Source organism: Argopecten irradians, chromosome 3 (genome assembly GCF_041381155.1).
Source record: "Argopecten irradians isolate NY chromosome 3, Ai_NY, whole genome shotgun sequence".
Taxonomy (NCBI): domain Eukaryota; kingdom Metazoa; phylum Mollusca; class Bivalvia; order Pectinida; family Pectinidae; genus Argopecten; species Argopecten irradians.
The window spans coordinates 46,778,374-46,804,623 of NC_091136.1; the positions used below are offsets into that span (position 1 = coordinate 46,778,374).

The 26,250-nt window shown below is 36.1% G+C and overlaps 1 pseudogene; it reads left to right on the forward strand.

The window, feature by feature from the left end:
- Positions 1-26,250, forward strand: part of LOC138319708 (protein cappuccino-like) — an 85,763-nt pseudogene that overhangs the window by 22,723 nt on the left and 36,790 nt on the right.

Consider the following 26,250-nt stretch of genomic DNA (forward strand, 5'->3'; position numbering starts at 1 on the left):
TGACTTGTGGTGTAATTTATAGTTATTATTTTATATACACTTCATTATTCCTAATACGTTGATACAATAACATCGTTTTCTTTGTCTGTAAATCAAAGCTTATATAATTATTTGAATCTGCAATCAAACTTTCACATGAAATTTGCTGGTGTCTTGCCAAATAAAAAATTCCAGGGTACACTTCTATTTCATCATATGATATTTTTCCCATTAAAATTTGATATTGCGTGGTATGTATGTAATACTAAGAAATCAGACAACTTGTGAATGGTGTCCTAATGAAGTGGTGTCCTATATAGGATAAGCAGGTTGATATATCACTGTAATGATACGGGACGAGAGTCTAATACACCTCCCTGTGTGTAGACATTACCGGTGTTGATTAAATCAATCATTTTCTTATCGGCCAAGCATGAAATATATATAGAAAAAGTCACAAAGAAAGAGTGACGGCTTTAGGCCATCTTAGGAGATATAATCGTAGTAATTATTGTCAAACCTGTGTAGTCATTTTGTGTTGAGACTAGCTAGCATTGGTATTTAAAATGGAATTCCGTTCATATTTACGTCTTGTGTCAAAGTATTTAAATTTCATTCATAAAAGTGGAAATATTTGAGAGTTGGAGACTTGCCCAGATTTGTATGACAATATTATGGAGTGTGACATTTATTGTTTATATGACGAGGAACTTGTGGCTATCTGTATCGAGGCTGGCCCCACACAGATGTATAGATAGATATGTCCTGGATTTACTTACTGGATATGATGTTGTAACATTTGTTGTCAAATCTGTAAAATAATACGTGATGTTGGATTTTACTGAAAATTTTAGTGAGAATTTTTCTCCTGTAAATCATGGTTCTTCCATACCACAGGTAAAATCATGTAGATTGACTATTGATTGTCACCTTATAATTACTGCTAAAATATTTATAACCATGCAAACACATCTTTTTCTAGGTCATGTCTTTAAAAATTTTCAAAGGACCACGTACAGTATGTCCAAACACAAGTTCAAAGGGACTGAAACCAAGAGATTCTTGTACAGATTCCTCGTAACGCCAAACAAACAACATGTGTATGCCTTCGTTCCCAATCTCTTTTGATTTTCTAAAACAATAAGATCATCATATTCTTCAATGTCTGATGAAAACGTTCTAACGCAACCTGAGAACTCTGGATGATAAGCACTAGACTTATACTGCTTGATCTGGAGCTAGGTACCTGACTTGTTGAAAAATTACAAGAACATGAATTTCGAACGATCTTGGACAGCTTTTGGAAGACACATCCAATGTAATGGAATTTAACCAAAGCCTTGACTATGTTAGGGGCCTTAATATTTCTGTGTGGAATGGCTTCAGGAAAGCGTTGTGGAAGCACACATAATAGATTAAAAGGATACTCATTTCCCAGAATTAGTTTTGGGGGAGGACCTACACAGTCTATAATGGACTCTACTAACATGGTTGCTCCAATTGCTGGAATGGGGTGCAAAGGTGGCAACATGGTTTTTATCATGATTAGGTTCCCCTACAAACCTGAAAAAGTTATGACAAGACCTACAAAAATCAGCCCCATTACGTTTCTAACTTGGGCCAAAAGATTGTGATCTAAGATCCATGTTTATAAGTCTTGGTCACACCTGGATGCTTGCCATAGTTACATCATGAGACAAACTCAAGAATATCTTGACCTATTACCATCGGTGGCGAACTACTTTTTGATTGGACCACCTTCCAGTCTTCCTGGGAGACATCATCAGGGGGGCGCTCACTTGCGCATTCAACACACCTGGTCTGACGCGAGTAGTAACAAACCGGGTCTTTCTCAGCCTCTTCCTCTCGCAAAGCCCGATTACACAATAAGGAAGATTTCATATCTTTCTCCTGTTTCACTAACTATAAGCTCCTCTTAGACAAAGGATGAATTGCTCATCATGTCAGACATAGAATGAAGTACCCTGTAGCGAACAACTCTATCAACTATCAAAGGTCTACAGGAAATTGCTCAATAGATTCACACTTTGCTCCCGACATCCTCTATATCATGGTGCCAAGAAAGTGTCACCTAACCCTTGGACTATTAATGAATCCTCAACTACTGCAACATCAGAAACCTTTCTACTCATTGAACGAGTTACAGCACAAGAAGGGAAATTACCAGGAAAAATTCCTGTTGAATAGTCTCAGCAACATCATCTAGTTGTATTCGCAGGGATACTGGACTATAAGGGATCTACCCTAACTTTCTCTCCAGACAAGTCATTGCCTAAAATTTGAGTCGGACACGACCCTATATGGGTAAAGTTCCGGTCTTACACCAATGGTGACAGGCCCATTAACCAAGGTCTGACTTTAAATATAACACAATTGGACTTACATTAGATTTCAACCAATTTTCGGGAACTTTAACAAAAAAGAAATTCACTTTGTTTTAATGATAAAAACATATTGTTTTTACTTGGACAAGACTACTGTATGTATGATTACCTGAAGAAAACATGATTTTAGTCAGTATACATAAACACTACTTGTTCCTGTTTCAAAGTAAAATAAAATTTCATTTATCAAGAGTAAGTTTTTTTTTTAAGCCTATCTTGAAGCAATATTAATGTATGTATCTAATCAAATTATGGAAATGAATATGATCAGAAAAATATCATAAAAGCTAGGTTTTGTTTTAATGTCATTTACAACTTAAGCATGATTGTTTTGACTTTATTGTTAAGTTTGTATATTTCAGACGGACTGCATGTATTACTGGACCCACACAGAGAACCCTGTCACCAAACAGAATGCTGACATTGGCAAGTTGACGCCCATGTGGCCACCCAACCTGCCTGACCAGGACAATAACCATGGACTTAAATACACTGAAGCAGGTACGTACCCCGACGTCCTGCGACAGACTAGCACTTGTATAATGGGTGTATTATTAGAATCAGAGACTTCAGATTACAGCTGCTGATTGCTGCTTTTGTAACAATTCAAATGGTGTCAAACGCTGATATCTATAAATACCAGAGCTTTTGTTACAATTCAAGTAGTGTCAAAGTTAGAGAGATATATGGTATATTATATAAATACCAGATTGTATGAAAAGTTTGTATACTAATCAAGATATCTTAAGATTGTGGTATGGCATGGAATTAGATTAAATAATATGATTCGAAAATCAATGACATCTAATTAATAGCTAATGCCACTTATGAAAATATTGAACTTTCTATCAACTACACATAGTGGTGTCTGTATAGGTAATAGTAACCCTCTCCTCCAGGTAACTATAGCTGTGGTGATGTCAATTTATAGGTAATAGTAACCCTCTCCTCCAGGTAACTATAGCTGTGGTGATGTCAATTTATAGGTAATAGTATCCCTCTCCTCCAGGTAACTATAGCTGTGGTGATGTCAATTTATAGGTAATAGTATCCCTCTCCTCCAGGTAACTATAGCTGTGGTGATGTCAATTTATAGGTAATAGTAACCCTCTCCTCCAGGTAACTATAGCTGTGGTGATGTCAATTTATAGGTAATAGTAACCCTCTCCTCCAGGTAACTACAGCTGTGGTGATGTCAATTTATAGGTAATAGTATCCGTCTCCTCCAGGTAACTATAGCTGTGGTGATGTCAATTTATAGGTAATAGTATCCCTCTCCTCCAGGTAACTATAGCTGTGGTGATGTCAATTTATAGGTAATAGTAACCCTCTCCTCCAGGTAACTATAGCTGTGGTGATGTCAATTTATAGGTAATAGTATCCGTCTCCTCCAGGTAACTATAGCTGTGGTGATGTCAATTTATAGGTAATAGTATCCGTCTCCTCCAGGTAACTATAGCTGTGGTGATGTCAATTTATAGGTAATAGTATCCCTCTCCTCCAGGTAACTATAGCTGTGGTGATGTCAATTTATAGGTAATAGTAACCCTCTCCTCCAGGTAACTATAGCTGTGGTGATGTCAATTTATAGGTAATAGTATCCCTCTCCTCCAGGTAACTATAGCTGTGGTGATGTCAATTTATAGGTAATAGTAACCCTCTCCTCTAAGTAACTATAGCTGTGGTGATGTCAATTTATAGGTAATAGTATCCCTCTCCTCCAGGTAACTATAGCTGTGGTGATGTCAATTTATAGGTAGTAGTAACCCTCTCCTCCAGGTAACTATAGCTGTGGTGATGTCAATTTATAGGTAGTAGTAACCCTCTCCTCCAGGTAACTATAGCTGTGGTGATGTCAATTTATAGGTAATGGTATCCCTCTCCTCCAGGTAACTATAGCTGTGGTGATGTCAATTTATAGGTAATAGTATCCCTCTCCTCCAGGTAACTATAGCTGTGGTGATGTCAATTTATAGGTAATAGTATCCCTCTCCTCCAGGTAACTATAGCTGTGGTGATGTCAATTTATAGGTAATAGTAACCCTCTCCTCCAGGTAACTATAGCTGTGGTGATGTCAATTTATAGGTACAGTGGAACCTCCCGAAACTGATCATGGTCGGTGCACATAATTTCGGCTGGTTTAGAGAGGGTTCGGTTTGGAGAAGTGAACCGAATACCGATCATTACGATCCGGATTTAATCGATCGGAAGTCGGTTTTTACACTAGTGTACCGCATGTAATGGCGTAGTGTTCGTTAAAACCGATCGATATTGATTGTTAATGTGAATGTTATCACAAAAGAGAGAATCATACGTTTAAAAGGAATGGATTACAGCAAACTTGACTTTGTTACCGCTTATAAACGTAGTTTAGTTAGTTAGTTGCGTGAATGTTCTTGGGGGATGTTCTCGTCTGCACTAACCTGCACTACGATCGCTTCCGGTTACGTCAATAATCAAATTATATGGTCTAATTACACGATGATCAGTCGATGCCGGTCATTATATGACATAGTCATTTTCTAAAACTATACATGGCTTCGGCTTCTTCATACAGATAATTTACGTTATCCGACAACTACATATGTAAATAAAAAATCCGTGTGATTTGAATACGAAACTTTCACTTTATTACTAGCTCTGCTTGTTTTCCTACAGTAAACAAACCGCGTGCACGTGGTAGACCTTCGTTAAATATCTAAACAATAGACATGATTAAATAATTACACCACCATCTCGGGTATAATTACCGTGTACCTATAGCCTTCACATCTGTATACATGCCTCAGGACATGGCATGCGACAACTATGGTACAGGTACGTGTGTATTTCACGGTCGGTTGATCAGACCTCAATGCAATCTATCGGTGTCGCTCAGGTAAGGCCGGTTTTCAGAAGTGTATTTTAGTTACATTTGACTATTCCGATCTCAAAATCGGTCCAGTATTCGGAATTGGGAGGGATCAGTTTTGGGAAGTTTTATATACTATTAATAAAGAGGAATTCATTCCGTACATGACATCCATGTTCGGTTTCTAGAGGTGATCGGTTTTGAGAAGGTTCGGTTTTGGGAAGTTCCACTGTAATAGTATCCCTCTCCTCCAGGTAACTATAGCTGTGGTGATGTCAATTTATAGGTAATAGTAACCCTCTCCTCCAGGTAACTATAGCTGTGGTGATGTCAATTTATAGGTAATAGTATCCCTCTCCTCCAGGTAACTATAGCTGTGGTGATGTCAATTTATAGGTAATAGTAACCCTCTCCTCCAGGTAACTATAGCTGTGGTGATGTCAATTTATAGGTAATAGTATCCGTCTCCTCCAGGTAACTATAGCTGTGGTGATGTCAATTTATAGGTAATAGTATCCCTCTCCTCCAGGTAACTATAGCTGTGGTGATGTCAATTTATAGGTAATAGTAACCCTCTCCTCCAGGTAACTATAGCTGTGGTGATGTCAATTTATAGGTAATAGTATCCCTCTCCTCCAGGTAACTATAGCTGTGGTGATGTCAATTTATAGGTAATAGTATCCCTCTCCTCCAGGTAACTATAGCTGTGGTGATGTCAATTTATAGGTAATAGTATCCCTCTCCTCCAGGTAACTATAGCTGTGGTGATGTCAATTTATAGGTAATAGTAACCCTCTCCTCCAGGTAACTATAGCTGTGGTGATGTCAATTTATAGGTAATAGTATCCCTCTCCTCCAGGTAACTATAGCTGTGGTGATGTCAATTTATAGGTAATAGTAACCCTCTCCTACAGGTAACTATAGCTGTGGTGATGTCAATTTATAGGTAATAGTATTCGTCTCCCCCAGGTAACTATAGCTGTGGTGATGTCAATTTATAGGTAATAGTATCCCTCTCCTCCAGGTAACTATAGCTGTGGTGATGTCAATTTATAGGTAATAAGTATCCGTCTCCTCCAGGTAACTATAGCTGTGGTGATGTCAATTTATAGGTAATAATATCCCTCTCCTCCAGGTAACTATAGCTGTGGTGATGTCAATTTATAGGTAATAGTATCCCTCTCCTCCAGGTAACTATAGCTGTGGTGATGTCAATTTATATGTAACTATAGCTGTGGTGATGTCAATTTATAGGTAATAGTATCCCTCTCCTCCAGGTAACTATAGCTGTGGTGATGTCAATTTATAGGTTATAATATCCCTCTCCTCCAGGTAACTATAGCTGTGGTGATGTCAATTTATATGTAACTATAGCTGTGGTGATGTCAATTTATAGGTAATAGTATCCCTCTCCTCCAGGTAACTATAGCTGTGGTGATGTCAATTTATAGGTAATAATATCCCTCTCCTCCAGGTAACTATAGCTGTGGTGATGTCAATTTATAGGTAATAGTATCCCTCTCCTCCAGGTAACTATAGCTGTGGTGATGTCAATTTATAGGTAATAGTATCCCTCTCCTCCAGGTAACTATAGCTGTGGTGATGTCAATTTATAGGTAATAGTAACCCTCTCCTCCAGGTAACTATAGCTGTGGTGATGTCAATTTATAGGTAATAGTATCCCTCTCCTCCAGGTAACTATAGCTGTGGTGATGTCAATTTATAGGTAATAGTAACCCTCTCCTACAGGTAACTATAGCTGTGGTGATGTCAATTTATAGGTAATAGTATTCGTCTCCCCCAGGTAACTATAGCTGTGGTGATGTCAATTTATAGGTAATAGTATCCCTCTCCTCCAGGTAACTATAGCTGTGGTGATGTCAATTTATAGGTAATAGTATCCGTCTCCTCCAGGTAACTATAGCTGTGGTGATGTCAATTTATAGGTAATAATATCCCTCTCCTCCAGGTAACTATAGCTGTGGTGATGTCAATTTATAGGTAATAGTATCCCTCTCCTCCAGGTAACTATAGCTGTGGTGATGTCAATTTATATGTAACTATAGCTGTGGTGATGTCAATTTATAGGTAATAGTATCCCTCTCCTCCAGGTAACTATAGCTGTGGTGATGTCAATTTATAGGTTATAATATCCCTCTCCTCCAGGTAACTATAGCTGTGGTGATGTCAATTTATATGTAACTATAGCTGTGGTGATGTCAATTTATAGGTAATAGTATCCCTCTCCTCCAGGTAACTATAGCTGTGGTGATGTCAATTTATAGGTAATAATATCCCTCTCCTCCAGGTAACTATAGCTGTGGTGATGTCAATTTATATGTAACTATAGCTGTGGTGATGTCAATTTATAGGTAATGGTATCCCTCTCCTCCAGGTAACTATAGCTGTGGTGATGTCAATATATAGGTTATGGTATCCCTCTCCTCCAGGTAACTATAGCTGTGGTGATGTCAATTTATAGGTAATGGTATCCCTCTCCTCCAGGTAACTATAGCTGTGGTGATGTCAATTTATAGGTAATGGTATCCCTCTCCTCCAGGTAACTATAGCTGTGGTGATGTCAATTTATAGGTAATGGTATCCCTCTCCTCCAGGTAACTATAGCTGTGGTGATGTCAATTTATAGGTAATAATATCCCTCTCCTCCAGGTAACTATAGCTGTGGTGATGTCAATTTATAAGTAATAGTATCCCTCTCCTCCAGGTAACTATAGCTGTGGTGATGTCAATTTATAGGTAATGGTATCCCTCTCCTCCAGGTAACTATAGCTGTGGTGATGTCAATTTATAGGTAATGGTATCCCTCTCCTCCAGGTAACTATAGCTGTGGTGATGTCAATTTATAGGTTGCAACACTGTAATTATGTACTTCATGCAGTCATCTAAATGTCAAATCCTCATATTTTGAGGGAAAAAATGTTTTCAATGCAAGACATCAATTTGCATACAAAAAGCATGTATCAAAGATAACTTATTATGTAGTATAATGTGTATCAGAATATTTAGTGTGAAAAAGATTAAGCTATTAAGTGATTCTGTACAGATGTACAGGATATCATTATGGTTCCAAAATGTGAGTGTGTTGTAAAAAGCCAATTTTGGTATGATTGTCTCTATTTCTGAAATATGAAATTTTGATGAAGTTATTTGCTTTGGCAATGAATATAATCTTGGATACAGTGCTATGTCGTGAAGCAAGAAAGTTAAAATGAATAGGTACTATATGTTTAGCCGATAATTTTCACATACTGTAGATGTTTTCAGGATTTTACAGTCATTGATGTGACTGTGAAAATTTAATTTACAAAAAAATAAGTATATGTATAATGAGTTGATCATGTATACTTTATACCTACCCAAGGGTAATTGGTAATTTTCTAATTTGTTAATACGGTACTCAATTTTCTCATTTTGAGGGAACATAGCAAACTTGTGTGGCTACTCTATATTATAAAAGAAAAAAAGAGTCTGCAAAAGAAAAAAATCTTTGTTTTGCAGTATAGAGGATAAGCTCTGAATTTGGGATTTACAAATAAAATCTGCTGGGATAAAATCCCAAACATTTTACATTATCGCTATCTGTAACGAACAATGGAACTCCTTGACAAAGAAAAATGAGTGTGGGGAAAATTCTTATTTCAAATAGATAAATATCTTCCTATTCAATAGTAGTGTAAAATAGTACATCCTCAGGATGTATAGAGAATGTATCGACTTCCCTACTACATATTTGTTATTAACTAATCTATGACCTTTGCTGGGTCATACCCAGGACAGAGATGTCGGTCATGCTTGAGAGTTTTAGCATGTAGTATGTCCGGGGTATTAATAGGACCTCACCCACTCCCCCACACCAATATACATTCCTATGTAATGGATCTACCTCCACCATTTAGTCGATTGTAATGACAAGTTCTGAAGGTCGTAACCTCGTCATTCAAGATGAATCATTCAGTCAATGGTGCATAAAACACCATTAACATAGTCCTGTTGTACCAAAATCTTTCATGTTCACATATAGTTTCTGATCATTTTAAATACGTCTGGCTCATTGGTTTTCAGATTTTTGATCAGAATAAATTTAAATCTTTTCGATGGAAAAAAGAAAGAAAATGTTTGAAATTACCTGCTATCACACAGCTATTGAATGTTTGATACTTTTTCAGCACAATTGCATCGCAAACATAAAATTCACATGCGTAAGTGTTATAATAGTGTGTGTACAGTATAATTGCCATCAGCCATTGTAACCTTGACCTTAACTAGGTTTTGAAATAGCTCAATATTTGCTTTGTCATAAATTTGCTTATACTTACTTTTGCATGTAACCAATACCAACATAAGGACATATATATATTTATATACAGTCATCATGCATAGTAATGTTTTAGCATGTACATCATTTAGTTGTAACTCCCCCCATCCTTAGCTAGCCTCCATTAGTATAGGACTATATTTGATTATAGCCAATCTTCCAATGGGTCACCTTACAGCTTACAAACATGTCTAAGTTGTATCTGGTGGGTTTGATCAGTCAATCTGACAATTTGAAAATATATATTTTTTACTTTAACAAAGGATTTAGATGTGAGAAGTACACTTCTTAGGAGGGTATCTACTATACAGAGTTAGGTCCCCCTTGTTCTCTTAGAAGGGTATCTACTATACAGAGTTAGGTCCAGTTAGGTCCCCTTGTTCTCTTAGGAGGGTATCTACTATACAGAGTTAGGTCCCCCTTGTTCTCTTAGAAGGGTATCTACTATACAGAGTTAGGTCCCCTTGTTCTCTTAGGAGGGTATCTACTATACAGAGTTAGGTCCCCTTGTTCTCTGCAAAATTATTTTGTCCAAAGCCTAAAGGCACATATACCAGTATCTCTTCCATGTACTGGGGATAATTTTATAATTTGAATGTTCTTTGGCTATTTATGAAAGTTAAAGATATAAAGCTATATATTTTAGTTGTGTCATTCATATAAGTGAAATAAGTTTCTAACTAAGCTGTATGGTTTTGGAGGTGACTGTCGTTTGTATTACCGTCAATATTACCATACAATTTGAATCGTGAGTTATTTGTTCTGTATATCTTGATAATGATCTAACACAAGCATAAGTATTGGCATATATATATCTGCTGTGAGTTTCGATTATTCCAGGTTCATCACTATAATTAATGCATTTTAGTTTTGCCTTATATATCTAAAAGTTTAGAACAAAACCATAGACTGTTTATAAGAATATGAAAGTGGATGTATGCACTAAATACCAAAATGTTTATCATGTCCATTGACTAGATCCATCAATTCCATGTGTAATTTTACATAGTGTTGGAATTATTAAATAACATATAAGTAGTTATTTTACACATAAAACCTCTACGGCACATTTAGGATCAAGTGTTTTATTCCCCAGTGTACAAATCTAATCAATTTATTTTTTCAATTTCAACTTTTACATACTTATTTCTAAAATGACTATTTTTATATGTTATGATCCATGTATATAAACACTTAAAATATATACTAGGGTTTGTGCTATTTTGTTCTGGGATTAACTTAGTTTTAAAGTTACCTTTACTTAAATAAGATATTCAGTGAACCTGAATTTTTCCATTTGTTTTCCATGTTTCACAACATGATCCTGTTGAAGGAGAACTTTTGAGTGTTGTCATTCTATGATCATCAAAAAACTTATGTGCGTGCACAGAAAAATTTTAATATCAGTACAGATTCCATTACAATAACTATGAAAATGATATCTGAAAAAGACTACTTTAAATTTTGACCTTTGAATTTATTTAAAGTATTCCTATCGGTTGTACAATGGTAACATATCTATCTGATGCTTTATGCGTTGACATTTAAAAAGATGTACATTGTAGTAGCATATCGCAGTATGGTCAGAGCCTGTGACAATATTCACAGTATGATTGTGATGCTTGTGTCTCCTCTTAGTAATGTGACATACATTTAACTTTGATTTACAGATCACCAGGCGGCTATGGTTACATTGCGACATGAATATCAAGAGGATGTGAAAAAACTCAAGGTATCTCATCAATAATTTTTTATCCTGCTGACAGTATGAAATAATGTACATTTGCTATCTATACATATTGCCTTTGTTAATGGTATTACTGGAATTTTATATACATGATGAACTAAAACCAAATCCATATGATCTTATAAACAATAAAGACCATGTTCTGCAACAAAAGGAATTTCCATTGTTATAGAAATTAGGTGGAACTGAGACAGAGAATTCCTCTTCTATATCAATAAATACCTCTAGGATATACCTGGGAACTGTTTTTGTAGCATTTTGACAAAATATAACCATTGCTGATAGCTAGTATAGTAACTAAATGATATTATAGTTATCTCCCCTTGATTGATAATAACCAGGTAATGTAACAGTTATCTGCCCTTATTTATAGGACGAACATCAGTTGGTACTAGACAAATTCCGTGAGGAGCATGAAAAAAGTGTCAAGGAATATGCAGAACGCATCGCAAATCTTCAGAGAGAAGTGGACAAGTACAAAGCTCTGGCAGGCATTGAGGAATACACACAGGAAGCTTTAGCAGAAGCAGAGGCTGCTGGGAAGGATCTAGTTAATGGACATATAAACGGACCTGATGGGTCGAGAATCATTGCTATCACCGCCACACCACAATCTACTCCATCTAATTCTGAATATCATACACCTGCTGTTACACCTGAATGTGTCACAGGCAAATATCCTATCAACATACTCCGCGAAAATGGAGACACAATGGGCACGCCGGTCGTGCCCCCAGAGCTCCGACCAGACCCTCCTGCACCCCCTCCTCCCCCACCACCTCCTCCCTTTATGGGTGGACCCCCACCTCCCCCACCCCCTCCTGCTCCAGGCATGCTGGGACTTCCTTCTGGTAGAAGTAAGTACATGTATTACACATTTCTATGAAACCAGCATACTATTATTGTAGTTCATGGCTGTTTACATATCACTATATATATTTTGCATGCTTCTTTAAACCATGAAGACGTTATTTGATTTACATAATTGGAATTTCAATGTTTGTTTGCATGAAAATGTTTGATATGTTTGATGAGTGACAAAAAGAAGTATACATTAATTTTGTTTTACAGGGCCGTCCAAATCCCCCATCAACCCCAAGTCCCCCATGAAACCATTGTTCTGGCAGAGAATACAGTTGCATGATATAAAGCATTCAAAGAACAAAGAGTAAGTTTGACGATTAGACATTCTGCGTAAGATGACACAATGTTCAAAGATTTCAGGCAGGCATGGGGGATAACTCCTGGAAATAGTTGAACTGTGAATTCACAGAGATGAAAAAATACAATTCAATTGTAATATATTATGTAAATATTTGAAATAAATTCATAAAACATTTTAAACATTCTTAAGGTACTGCATGAGTGTTTTATCTTCTTTTAGAAATGAAGATTTAATTTTCCTGTACATGAAATAGGAGATGTTATATAGAGAGAGTATCCTACATGAGTGCCATTGTACAATGAGGTCATTAATATTAGATGCTTGCAATCATTGCCAAGAATGTGACCTTTTCTTATCTTTAATGTCATCTTTATTCGATCATAAGTAAAACTGTTTACTTATAGCTAAGGAAGGAGATCATCAGTGGTTCAATGTGGACAATGATGTAACATGAAAGAGAATAAAGTTACTTATAAAATGTCTAAAATGTTATAAAAATATTGATGCAATAGCCATATAGTTTGACAGTGTGTTTGTGTTGTTGCAGTCTAGCCAATGCACGTTTGGTATGGGAGGAGCTACAGGAAGCCTGTGGAGTAGATTTTACTGAGGTGGACACTCTCTTCTCAAAACAGCAGCTAAACACAGGTCATCGGTCAAATCTTCATCGTCGAAAATCACTCCAACAACAGGTAAATATAATCACCGGTTACCGGTCAAATCTTCATCATCACAAATCACTACAACAACAGGTAAATATAAACACCGGTCAAATCTTCATCGTCAAAAATCACTACAACGTCCGGTATATACAAACACCGGTCACCGGTCAAATCTTCATTGTCACAAATTACTACAACATCATGTAAATATAAATGCCAATCACCGGTCAAATTTTCATCGTGGCAAATCACTTCAACAACAGGTAAATATAAACACCGGTCCCCAGTCAAATTTTCATTGTCGCAAATCACGACAACAACAGGTAAATATAAACACCAGTCACCGGTCAAATCTTCATCGTCGCAAATACTTCAACAACAGGTAAATATAAACACGGGTACCCAGTCAAATCTTCATCATTGCAAATCACTACAACAACAGGTAAATATAAACACCGGTCAAATCTTCATCATCACAAATCACTTCAACAACAGGTAAAAATAAATACCAGTCACCGGTCAAATTCTTATTTCTGCAAAACAATACACAAGCAAGTAAATTAATATTAAATATACATAGAATGAGTACTAAATATGACATTGACACAGTGGTTTTTCTCGGGGTACTCCTAAATCTGGAACGTCCATAAATCACTGTGGCTGTTACTGTTTTTTAGTAACAAGATGTTTAACCATTCAAACCAAACCATGTGTTGTTTCTGTTGTACAGGCAGCCAAGGTGATTGAGCCTAAGCGTGCACAGGTGGTTGGTATTCTACTGTCCAGTCTAAGGATGGAGATGACAGAAATAGAACAAGGTATCTAGGTCATTGATGACCACTGTTTATTGTTTTTGTGTAATCTTTATTTTAATTTAGATAATTACATATCAATATTTTTTTTTATTCATTTCAATGGTAACCTTTACCCAGATACAGTTATGTCTAAGACCATTGATTTATTTTAGTTACAGGAAAAAATTGTTATTGCATTTATACTTAGTTGTAAAATAAATATTTTGGGGCTTTTTTTCCAGCTATTTTAACATTTGATACCTCAGTGGTCAATGCAGAGAAACTCAGGGCAATATATGATAGTGTAAGTACTTCCTCATTTTTCTGCTTTTAAAGTCTTAAAGATGCTCCATCGCTGACAAATGGTATTTTTTCTCTATCAAAAACTTCTTTCAAATGAAGAAATTGAAAATAATTAATTGCGTCCAGAAAAAATTCAATGGCACTATGCCCTTACTGAATGTGCATGCATCAAAAGCAAAATAAATTATTTCATATGTATTTTTAGCTCACCTGGCCCGAAGGGCCGGTGAGCTTATGTCATGGCGCGTCGTCCGTCGTCCGTCGTCCGTCGTCCGTCCGTCTGTCCGTCAACATTTCCTTTAAATCGCTACTAGTCATAGAGTTCTGCATGGATTGTAACCAAATTTTGCCACAAGCATCCTTGGGGGAGAGGGAACAGAACTTGTATAAATTTTGGCTCTGACCCCCCCGGAGGCAGGAGGGGCAGGGCCCAATAGAGGAAATAGAGGTAAATCCTATAAATCGCCACTTGTCCTAGAGTTCTGCATGGTTTGTAACCAAATTTGGCCACAAACATCCTTGGGGGAGGGGGAATAGAACTTGTATAAATTTTGGCTCTGACACCTTGGGGGCAGGAGGGGCGGGGCCCAATAAGGGAAATAGAAGTAAATCCTTTAAATCGCTACTAGTCATAGAGTTCTGCATGGAATGTAACCAAATTTGGCCACAAACATCCTTGGGGGAAGGGGAACAGAACTGGTATAAATTTTGGCTCTGGCCCCCCAGGGGCAGAACGGGTGGGGCCCAATAAGGGAAATAGAGATACCAGTGGAACCTCCCAAAACCGAACCTTCTCAAAACCGATCACCTCTAGAAACCGAACATGGATGTCATGTACGGAATGAATTCCTCTTTATTAATAGTATATAAAACTTCCCAAAACCGATCCCTCCCAATTCCGAATACCGGACCGATTTTGAGATCGGAATAGTCAAATGTAACTAAAATACACTTCTGAAAACCGGCCTTACCTGAGCGACACCGATAGATTGCATTGAGGTCTGATCAACCGACAGTGAAATACACACATGGCTGTACCATAGTTGTTGCATGCCATGTCCTTGGGCATGTATACCGATGGGAAGGCTATAGGTACACAGTAATTATACCCGAGATGGTGGTGTAACTATTTAATCATGCCTATTGTTTAGATATCTAACGAAGGTCTACCATGTGCACGCGGTTTGTTTACTGTAGGAAAACAAACAGAGCTAGTAATGAAGAGAAAGTTTCGTATTCAAATTACACGTTTTTTTTTATTTACATATGTAGTTGTCGGATAACGTTAATTATCTGTATGAAGAAGCCGAAGCCATGTATTGTTTTGAAAATGACTATGTCATATAATGATCGGCACCGACTGATCATCGTGTAATTTGATTCTTGACGTAACCGGAAGCGATCGGTCGTATGCAGGTTGCAGACGAGAACATCCCAAAGAACATTCACGCAACTAACTAACTAAACTACGTTTATAAGCGGTAACAAAGTCAAGTTTGCTGTAATCCATTTTCTTTTAAACGTATGATTCTCTCTTTTGTGATAACATTCACATTAACAATCAATATCGGTCGGTTTTAACGAACACTAGGCATACATGCGGTGCACTAATGTAAAAAAACGACTTCCGATCGATTACATCGGATCGTGATGATCGGTATTCGGTTCACTTCTCCAAACCGAACCCTCTCTAAATTGGCCGAAATTATATGCACCGACCATGATCGGTTTCAGGAGGTTCCACTGTAAATCCTTTAAATCGCTACTAGTCATAGAGTTCTGAATGGAATGTAACCAAATTTGGCCACTTGGGGGAAGGAGAACAGAAATTGTATAAATTTTGGCTCTGGTCCCCCAGGGGCAGGAGGGGCGGGGCCCAATAGGGGAAATAGAGGTAAATCCTTTAAATTGCTACTAGTCATAGAGTTCTGAATGGAATGTAACCAAATTTGGCCACAAACATCCTTTGGGGAAGGGGAACAGAACTTGTATGAATTTTGGCTCTGACCCCCCAGGGGCAGGAGGGGCGGGGCCCAATAGGGGAAATAGAGGTAAACCCTTTAAATTGCTACTAGTCATAGAGTTCCACATGAATTGTAACCAAATTTGGCTACAAATATCCTTGGGGGAAGGGGAACAGAACTTGTATAAATTTTGGCTCTGACCCCCAGGGGGCAGAACGGGTGGGGCCCAATAGGGGAAATAGAGGTAAATCCTATAAATCGCTACTTGTCTTAGAGTTTTGCTTGGATTGTGACCAAATTTGGCCATAAACATCCTTGGGGGATGGGGAACAGAACTTGTATAAATTTTGGCTCTGACCCCCTGGGGGCAGGAGGGGTGGGGCCCAATAGGGGATTTAGAGGTTAATATTAAAATTCCTTCAGAAAAGAAACAATGAACTTGTATTCAGAACATTACTTGGCATTACAAACCAGGTGAGCGATACAGGCCCTCTGGGCCTCTTGTTTTTGTTAGTTAGACATATACAAACATGATTAAACACCAATTATTATTACATTGGTGGGTATTGTTTATGATCTGTCAGCGGTGAGCATCTTTAAATAGATCTTAACTTAATTAAGTAGAATATACCTATACCATGTATAACATAAAATGCACGTTTGATAAAACCTTTTGTGGGTGCTATAAAACTAAGAATATTTAAACTTTCAAACGAAGAACTATGAAAATTTAAGTCCAACAATGACTTTGTATAAATTCTTATTTACAGATTATTCTATGTTACACAAGGTATTGTTATTTTGTAGAGAGGGGAACCAGATGAGATAAAGAAACTGAAAAAGCATGTAGAAAAACACCCAGATGTACCTCTGGATAAGCCAGACCAGTAAGTCTAGTCTGTTTTGCATATTACAGAGTTATCTGTCCTTGCAGAAGTAGGTATTGATTATGACATCAGGTGTTTGCAAGCATAACATCATACTTTTCAGAGAAAAAACCACAAGTTTTGTTCACAAAATATAATGACGTCACAATGGATACCTACCACCAAGGGAGGTAACTCTGTAATATTCCTACAACATACCACTTGGTAATGTTAATTAATGAATGGATAATATCTTTACATGGTAATGTAATTCCAAATAAAACTCATGTTTTTGATTAATATTACCTCATTGTTAAACTTAGATAAATTACAATCATTATATCATTATGATGGCCTCTCAATGCTTAAATAGAAAGCACAGAAAGTCTTGCAATATTTAGTCCAATTTTTCATTACTCCGTCAATTATGTGTTAGTATATAGCAAGATCTTTATTCAAACTGCATCAGACCCAGTTAATAGTTTGAGGAATACAGGGTATTTGAGTCGTCTGGGGTTAGTCATCGACAGTCAAACATTATGATATCAAATTATGACTTACCATGTCAATAAAATTTGAACTTCTGTGTTTTACAGCATTTTTAGGTCACCTGAGACCAAGTCTCATGGTGACCTATTCTAATCGCCTTTTGTCAGTTGTCGTCCGTCATCCGTCGTCTGTCGCTCGTCCTCCGTCCTGCGACGACAAACAATTAACATTTTCGACTTCTTCTCCAAAACTGCTGAAGTAATTTCAATGAAATATTGCACAAACTTTCTAAGGCATACAGCCAATCACAATTGTGAATTATATGACCCCCACTCCCCAAGGGGCTGTGGGAGGGGCCAAAAGGGGTAAAATTGACTAAAATTTCAAAAAGCTTTTGCTCCACTCACAGAAGTGGTAGAATGGAATACTCTTCTTGGATAGAAAGGTCTCAAGGCCCTCTCAAAAATTGTGAATTATATGAACCTGGGGTCTCGGATTTTCCCCCGGGAGGGGGTTAAGTTTACTATAATTTATTCAGGAAAAACACATTTTTGAGCATTATTTGGTCATTTGTAATAGGAAATTAGTCAAACATTGTCAGAATTATCCCTATGAAATGGCCATTGAATCCTATAAACAAATTTTCCATGACTGACCCCCAGGGGCCTTATTTCAAAAATCTTTCTTCTAAATTCACAGATTTGATGGAACCAAATAATCTTCATAGATTAAAAAGTCAAACTTAAAAATCTCTGACAGACTTCAAGGGCTTGATGGGCCAATATACCTATGTGTTTATATGACTTTGTTTCATTTTGTATCCAACTCAGGTGACCGTTAAGGCCCATGGGCGTCTTGTATGATTTCAACCAATATAGCAAATAATGTTGGATAGAAATGGATTAATTGCAAAATGAAAATTTTGTAGATAGAAAATCTCAAGAACCAGACACCTGTTCAGTGATCAGATGGTTTAAATACTATATACTTGAAGAGAATGTATTTGTTCGAGGAATAAGGGGTATATCACTATTAGACGAATACTGATTCAAACCACCCTGATTTCTGTTACATAAAATATACAGAGGTAGGGTTGGGACCATGCGATCAATTCGACAAATAGGCTGTATTCGAGGAATACGAGTTGGAGATAAAGAGGTAGTACTGTATATGTTCATGATTCTGACTCAGCAATAAGTCTATTTTCAGGATTCTGCATGATTCCATTTTAATCTATTTTCAGGTTTCTATACGACTTAACTTTAATACCGGACTTTGCAGATAGAATATACTGTTTTATATTCCAACAAACCTTTCAGGAAAGCATGTCTGTGATAGAAAACAAGTTCAACAACCTCAAGATGATTGCTGATGTAAGTCTCACTGCTGTAATCTGATCAAAGTTATATTATAGCACAGTTTTAATCACTCTATAACAACTCCTTATAAGAGGTCATCTCACTATGAACTTTGATTGGGAAAAGTTTGCCAATGAAAATTGTTCAGTACCATCTAATCGGCCAATGAGATAGAATCTTATAGAAGCCTTTGGTTGTATATCCTTAGCATCTGGCAGTTCATATTCTCCACTCTATAAGGTCGCTTGAGATGAAGTCTGAAGTGACCTATTCTACTCGCCTTTTGTCCGTCGTCGTGCGTGCGTCGTACGTCGTGTGTTCGTAAACAATTTACACTTTCGACTTATTCTCCAAAACTGCCAAAGCAATTTCATTGAAATTTTGCACAAACATTCTAAGCCATACAGCCAATCAAAATTGTGAATTATATGAACCCAACCCCCTTGGGGACTGTGGGAGCGGCCAAAAGGAGTAAAATTGACTAAAATTTCTAAAATCTTCTCCTCCACTCACAGATGTAGTAGAATCAAATACTCTTAAGGGCATGGCCAAAAGGGGTCACATAGGCTAAAACTTCAAAAATCTTCTTCTGAAATTCTGGAACTGATAGAATCAAATATTCTTCATAAATGGAATGGTCATTTACAAAAATTGTGAATTATATAACCCCTCGTGAAGGGGATTAAGTTAAATATAGTTTATATTAGGAAAACAATTTTTTTTTTGCATTATTTGGTCATTTATTATAGAAAATTAATCAAACTGGGTTAGAATTATTAGCCTGAAATAGCATTTAATGTCTGACCCACAGGGGCCAGAGGGGCGGGGCCAAAAGGGGTCAAAATGGCTAAAATTTCAAAAAACCTTCTGAATTTACAGATTTGATGGAACCAAATAATCTTCATAGATTAAAAAGTCAAATTTATAAAATCTCAGACTGACTTCAAGGGCCTGATGCGCCAATATACCTATGTTTTTATATGTCTTTGTTTCATTTTGTATCCGAACCCAGGTGACCGTTTAGGCCCATGGGCCTCTTGTTATTTTTGTATTTTTCTATACTCACACCATGAGTTTGTGGGAGGGCATGGGCCCTGTATGGTTAGACATGGTTTGTCTTGTTCATTTGTGTTTTTAATATCTAATGGGTGACCATAAGCTCTATTGGTGGAGCTAGTGATTGGATGGTCAAAGGAAACCTAGTGATTGGATGGTCAAAGGAAACATAGGCTTATCTATGTCATTCATTTCGTCTTATTTGTGGTTTTTTTACAGTTACTGATGCGTGATGAAGGAATAAAGAATATCTTGGGTCTTGTGTTGGCTATCGGAAACTACATGAATGGAGGTAAGTTTACTGAGAAATGTCTTCATTGTTTATAGGTGGAAACTGAAACACTGGCAATAACTGTTGTATTATTCATAAATATCAATATTTGAATACATGTGAATTTGATATAATAGCCTCTAGAAAAATTTATTTTGTTTTTCAGGTAACAGATCGCGGGGTCAAGCTGATGGTTTCAGTATAGAGATATTACCTAATTTAAGGGATGTTAAAACTAAGGTAGGCAAAACATCAGTCTTGTTAATGTGTAAAAAGTAAGGCAGGCAAAACACTGGCTTTAAGTTTCTCTAAACTTTATATCCTTATAAAACAAAGGTACATCAAATATTCCCTTGGTAGGAAGTAAGGTAAGGAAATTTGTGTATTCAAGTAAAATGGAACTATTGAAATGCTGTACTTTATCATGGACAAAAAGCATTTGGAGTAAAATTTAGATGATGAAAACTTGATGTCTGTTTCTAGGACAACCGGTCGAGTCTGTTGTGGTATGTTGTTACCCAGTATGTGAAAATGTATGAGAAGGATGCGAATGGTTCAGACCGTCTGACGGCACCTATCCCAGATACAAGTGACTTAAACCAGGCCAAACTGGTAGCATTCGATGAAATCGAAAAAGAGATGAAAAAAATTAAGAAAGATTTTGATGGTAAGTTTTTGAATTTATCAAAAAAATTTAAAGATCAATTTGAATGTCTATTAAATCAGTAAGAAGAACCAATAGAACAATTAATAAAACAATATACATGTAAATATATGGTACACCAAAAAATCTAGCTGTATCATTATCGTAAAACTGATACATAAGTATGACAAAGTCTAATGTAAATGTGTGTGAATTTCAGCGGCCGAGAAATGTGCTGAGAAGATTATGAAGTCCAAAGCTAGTCAGGAGTGTGTTCAGCCTTTCAAGGACATAATGACAGAATTCTTTGAAAGAGGTAAGTTGTAGACAACATTATTCCTAAGTCTATTGAGTAATTAGAGTTTGTGTTGAGTTGTATCATCGGTGAGGCCGAGGTCTTAAAGAGTTTCACAACTTAACACTTACTCTCCATTTGTGGGATGTGAGTTCAAAACTCCTCTGTAGTAGTTGCTAGGGACTGACCATAGGTCAGTAGTTTGTCTTTGATTATCTGACTGATCTTTAAATGACCCTGACTGTAAATAGAATATAACATGAAATAAACCCAAGATCAACAATCATAACTTTAAATGGCCCTTAAAATGCATTTCTCTCAGATTTCACTGTGTCATATTGATATCTTGAACTCATCATCTTTTTTATTGAACTTTTGTTTGTTGGTAGTATTTGTGATTGAGTTATCAATATTCTCCTTTGTTTTATCATAGGACATCGTGAGTATAAAGATCAAGAAGAGAATTTGAAAGAAAGTCGTGCCAAGTAAGTACAGTGTTATAAACACTGCAAGTTTTGTCATTGAAATGAATTAGTATGAATCTGTATATATATGGTGGCATAAAAAATCAAGAAGACAGATTTCAATGATTGAAATCCTTTTCTGTTTAGAATGATTCCAATATTACACCAATATCTCATGTCTCAATCTGTACTTTTGTAGGTTTCAAGAAGTAGTCACATTTTTCTGTGTAAAACCAAAGAGTGGGGAGAAGGAGGTCACCCCCGACTATTTCTTCTCGTTATGGCTGGTGTTCTGTAAGGATTTCAAAGATTTCTGGAAAAAAGAACAACAGCGGGTGATCAAACAAAGGTATGTGCCTGGTATTTATTTAGTAAACATTGCAATAGTGTTGCTTTAAAAAAATAATCCTGTTCCTTTTAGATAATTTCATTTGATCATAAAAGTTCAATTCAATCTCCTATTGATTACTTATAAGAACGCTCTGGGCCCTCCACTCAAACCTTCAGGGGAAATAACTCTAGCAAGCTTGTATGTTGCAATATATATACATATGTAGTTGTTACCAACTAATATTTCAAAGTGTGTCTCATTCAATGATACTCAGTCTCAAAGAGATTTACCAAAGATTTTAATTAGTGGTTCTATAGAGAAGGTGTGCCCCTACATGTGTGCTGCAGAATACCAGACAAATTGCTTTTTGTTACACTTGTTTATAGATATTTATATTTCTCCTTGCTAATGTTATTTGAAGTTTATAGCAGGTTTGTATTATTATAAAATTTGTGAAAAATGTGGAGTTTATTAGGAAAATGATATGATTTTTAGTGCGAGCTTACTCTCACACTATTATTTTCCTTGTTGGGTGTGGAGTCTGTGTACATCCAATATACGCAGATTCAAACTGCGCATGTGATACCGGAAGTCAGTGTCTTATACTGTTTAATAGATTTTGCTGTGATTTATTGACACCAACCTTTCAAAAACATATTCTAACTATATAACTAACCTGTCAGCGATGTTCTACTATAAATTAACAACGTTGACATTAGACAGTGTTAAACACATTCATTTTGTGTAAACTTCAAGCTGCGTATCATAAACTCTTGCATCGGTCATGATATTCTAAGCATCTGATCAACTTTGGAAACTTCCAGAACAATACAATGCAAATCAGGTTTAAGTAGTCAATAAAAGAAAGTGACAAAATGAATAACTTTTCATACTGGCCAAAGACATTTACAGCCTTATTACCAGATGATATTTAATTTATTTCACATCACTCTAGGTCATAGGTGTATGTTGTACGTACGCTTACTAAAACTTATTACCACAGACCGCAGCATTTGCTGCAGTTCAAATAAATATTTATAAAATTATCCAACCTTACATAAGAGAAACAGAATAAAAAAACATAAAATATCAGTCTGGGTGTTGGAGCTCTAGTTCTGATGTACTCCAGAAAAGCTTCAAGCATATAGGTCATGATGACCTATTGCAATAGTCTTTTGTCCGTCGTCGTGCGTCGTTCGTTAACATTTCCTTGTGAGTAAATATTGACCGAACTTAATGAAACTGTATATGTAGACTAACATTAGAAAGATCTCTGATGAGTTTGAAAATCGGCTTGATTCGACTGTAAATTACAGAGTTATTGCCCTTTGCAATTATAATTATTATTGAACCTTGTGAACAAGATAACTAGTAAATATGAACAGAGCTTATGGAACTTTTTATGTAGACTAACATGAAACAATCTCGGACAAGTTAGAAAATCAGCATGATTCAATTGTAATTTACGGAGTTATTGCCCTTTGCACTAATAATTATTATTTGACATTGTGAACACAATAACTTTAATAAATATGAACTGAACTTAATGAAACTTTTTGTGTAGACTAACAATGGAAAGATCTTGGATGGGTTCGACCTGATTTGATTGTAACTTAGAGTTATTGCCCTTTGCAATAATAATTTTTGAACCTTGTGAACATGTTAACTTGAGTAAATATAAACAGAGCTTATTGAAATTTTGTATGTAGACTAATATTAAAAATATCTCAGACGAGTTTAAAAATCAGCTTGATTGACGATAATTTACAGAGTTATAATTATTATTGGACCTTGTGAATACAATATCTTGAATAAATATGCACTCAGCTTCATGAAACTTTGTATTTACCGGTAGACTAAAATTTGAAAGATATCCGACTAATTCGAAGTCGCCATGTTTAGACTGTAACTTACGAAGTTATTGTCCTTTGCGATTATAATTATTGAATCTTGTGAACATGATAACTTGAGTAAATATGATCCGAGCTTAATGAAATATTGCATAAAGACTAACATTGGAAATATTTCGAACAACTTTGGAAACCAGCTTGATTTGACTCTAACTTATCAACAGAGTTATTGCCCTTTGCAATAATAATCATTGAACCTTGTGAACACGGTAATGTGAGTAAATATGCACCAAGCTTAATGAAACTTTGTATGTGCACGTTCCTATTTCGTGAACAAAAGACATCATGGCACAGGTAAGTCACCACGTGCACAGAGATTGGACAGTGTTCTAGCAGATGACTATTTTAAACAGCAAGACAAATCTATTGTGTCAATATCAATATGATAATAAACACACTTCCATGTAACAAAGAACACAATTAAGAAAGTTCAAAGTAATTTCACATTTAAAGTTCTGATGTCTATGATGAAGTAAAGGAAAGTATTTTATTGATGCTGTGAAACAGCATTCTTAGGTACGCTCGGCGAGCCTGTGCACATCAGAACAATGAAACCACTCCGCAATGAAAACCACAGTCATTGAATTTGTACATACATATACACCATGGATGGAGTTTTTTAAGTGTTCCGTTGGGACTCTATGATAGTCGTATTACTCTGAGATAGTAGTCTCCCGAAAATAACGAACAACGCCTTCTTTGCTGTCTTCCTCCGCGGCAGACTTTTGGTGGATTATGGATTGTGTATGTTTATTTAAATTTTACAAAATTCATGCTACTGATCGATTACTGTAATCAAATGTTTGGAAGGTTACTACAAAAGAAAGTTCTTATAACGCTTATAAAGTTTATTGTGTTGGTTGCATTGACGAACTATATCCAATGATACACTGTACATGTATTATTGTGCAGTAAAAGTTAATAGTTTTGAGTATGTGTCTGATACTGGGAGTTGTGTCTTTTGTTTATCGACAACTGCGTTATATTGAAAGGGGAAAGGTACAAAATTTAGCAACATAAACTTACAAAATATAATGATGATATAGATCTATATATATGTACGAGCATTTTAAAGTGACAAATAAACTTATATTGCCGTGTAATGTACGATAGCCTTATGAAGACTTGCTAAAGTCCGATGTATTGTATGAAGTTTTTTTTATGTTAGCGTTCTTATGAATTCAAAAGAAATCTGACTGTTATAAGTAACCAAATAATGAACCCTTTACTTGTCGAAATAATATGGCCATGTTTCATCATGAGTCAAAAGTCGGCAAAGCACAACTCACGGTATAATGTTCTGCACGATAATATCTCGCCAACCAGTTACTGTAAGGCTTACAAAGACTTGCTAAAGTCTGGTAGGCCTACATTACATGAAGTTTTCTTGATGTTAACAGCTAGCGATCTTGTGAATTTAAAAGAAATCCGAGTGATATACGCAATGAAATAATGTACCTTTTATTCGGCAAAAGAATCTGGCCATGATTTATTAGTCAAAAGTCGTCAAAGCAACCCATGTAAGTTTTCTAAAAAGGAAACCAAAACATGTCCGGAAATGGTAATATTTCTAATGTTATATTTTTCCGAAAGTATTCTTCAGTGTTAAGTGGATATTAAGAAACGGATATGTTTACTTATTATTTTTTGTCTTTGAAGAGACATTGATGAAATTGATAATTTAGTAATTAAAAAAGAATTATAAAAAAAGATACTCAGATTCTGAACGGTTTTATTGGTGTCGAAATTGTTATTTCAGAAATAATTTAGATATAAAATTTATTACAGTTATTTCAGAAAAATGAGTTATTCAACTTATTAAACTTTAAATATCATAAAATAAATACGGTATACTGTAAATATATTTTGTTAAACTCCGAAATTCAACACTGCACACTTAAAGTATACTAAATTCAATATTTAAATGAAAAACCAATTTCTTTATTATTTGGTTTGGATCCTTCAATCACAGCATCTATGAGTGGCCTTGGCACTTTGATTACATCAAGGACATAAACCATCTCCTCGCAATAGTCCCAAGGATAATGAGCGAAAGTGCTACGTACACCTGTTAACGAGGATTATTTCATACTGAATATTAAGGTTAGGAAGTAGTTAGTGAGCACTTAATGTCTAACAGACATATTGCTAGTTATAGTTTTTTCATACTAAATCTGACTTTCCTATTAGTTGATTATTTTTTTCATACCTCTATGAAAAAATATGAAAATGACGTGAAAACCCAATGTTATCGTGCGTCACAATAGAGACATAGATATTGCATACTATTTTGGAAAAATAATTTTTAGCTAACCTGGTCCGAAGGGCCGTGGAGCTTATGTCATGGCGGGGCGTCCGTC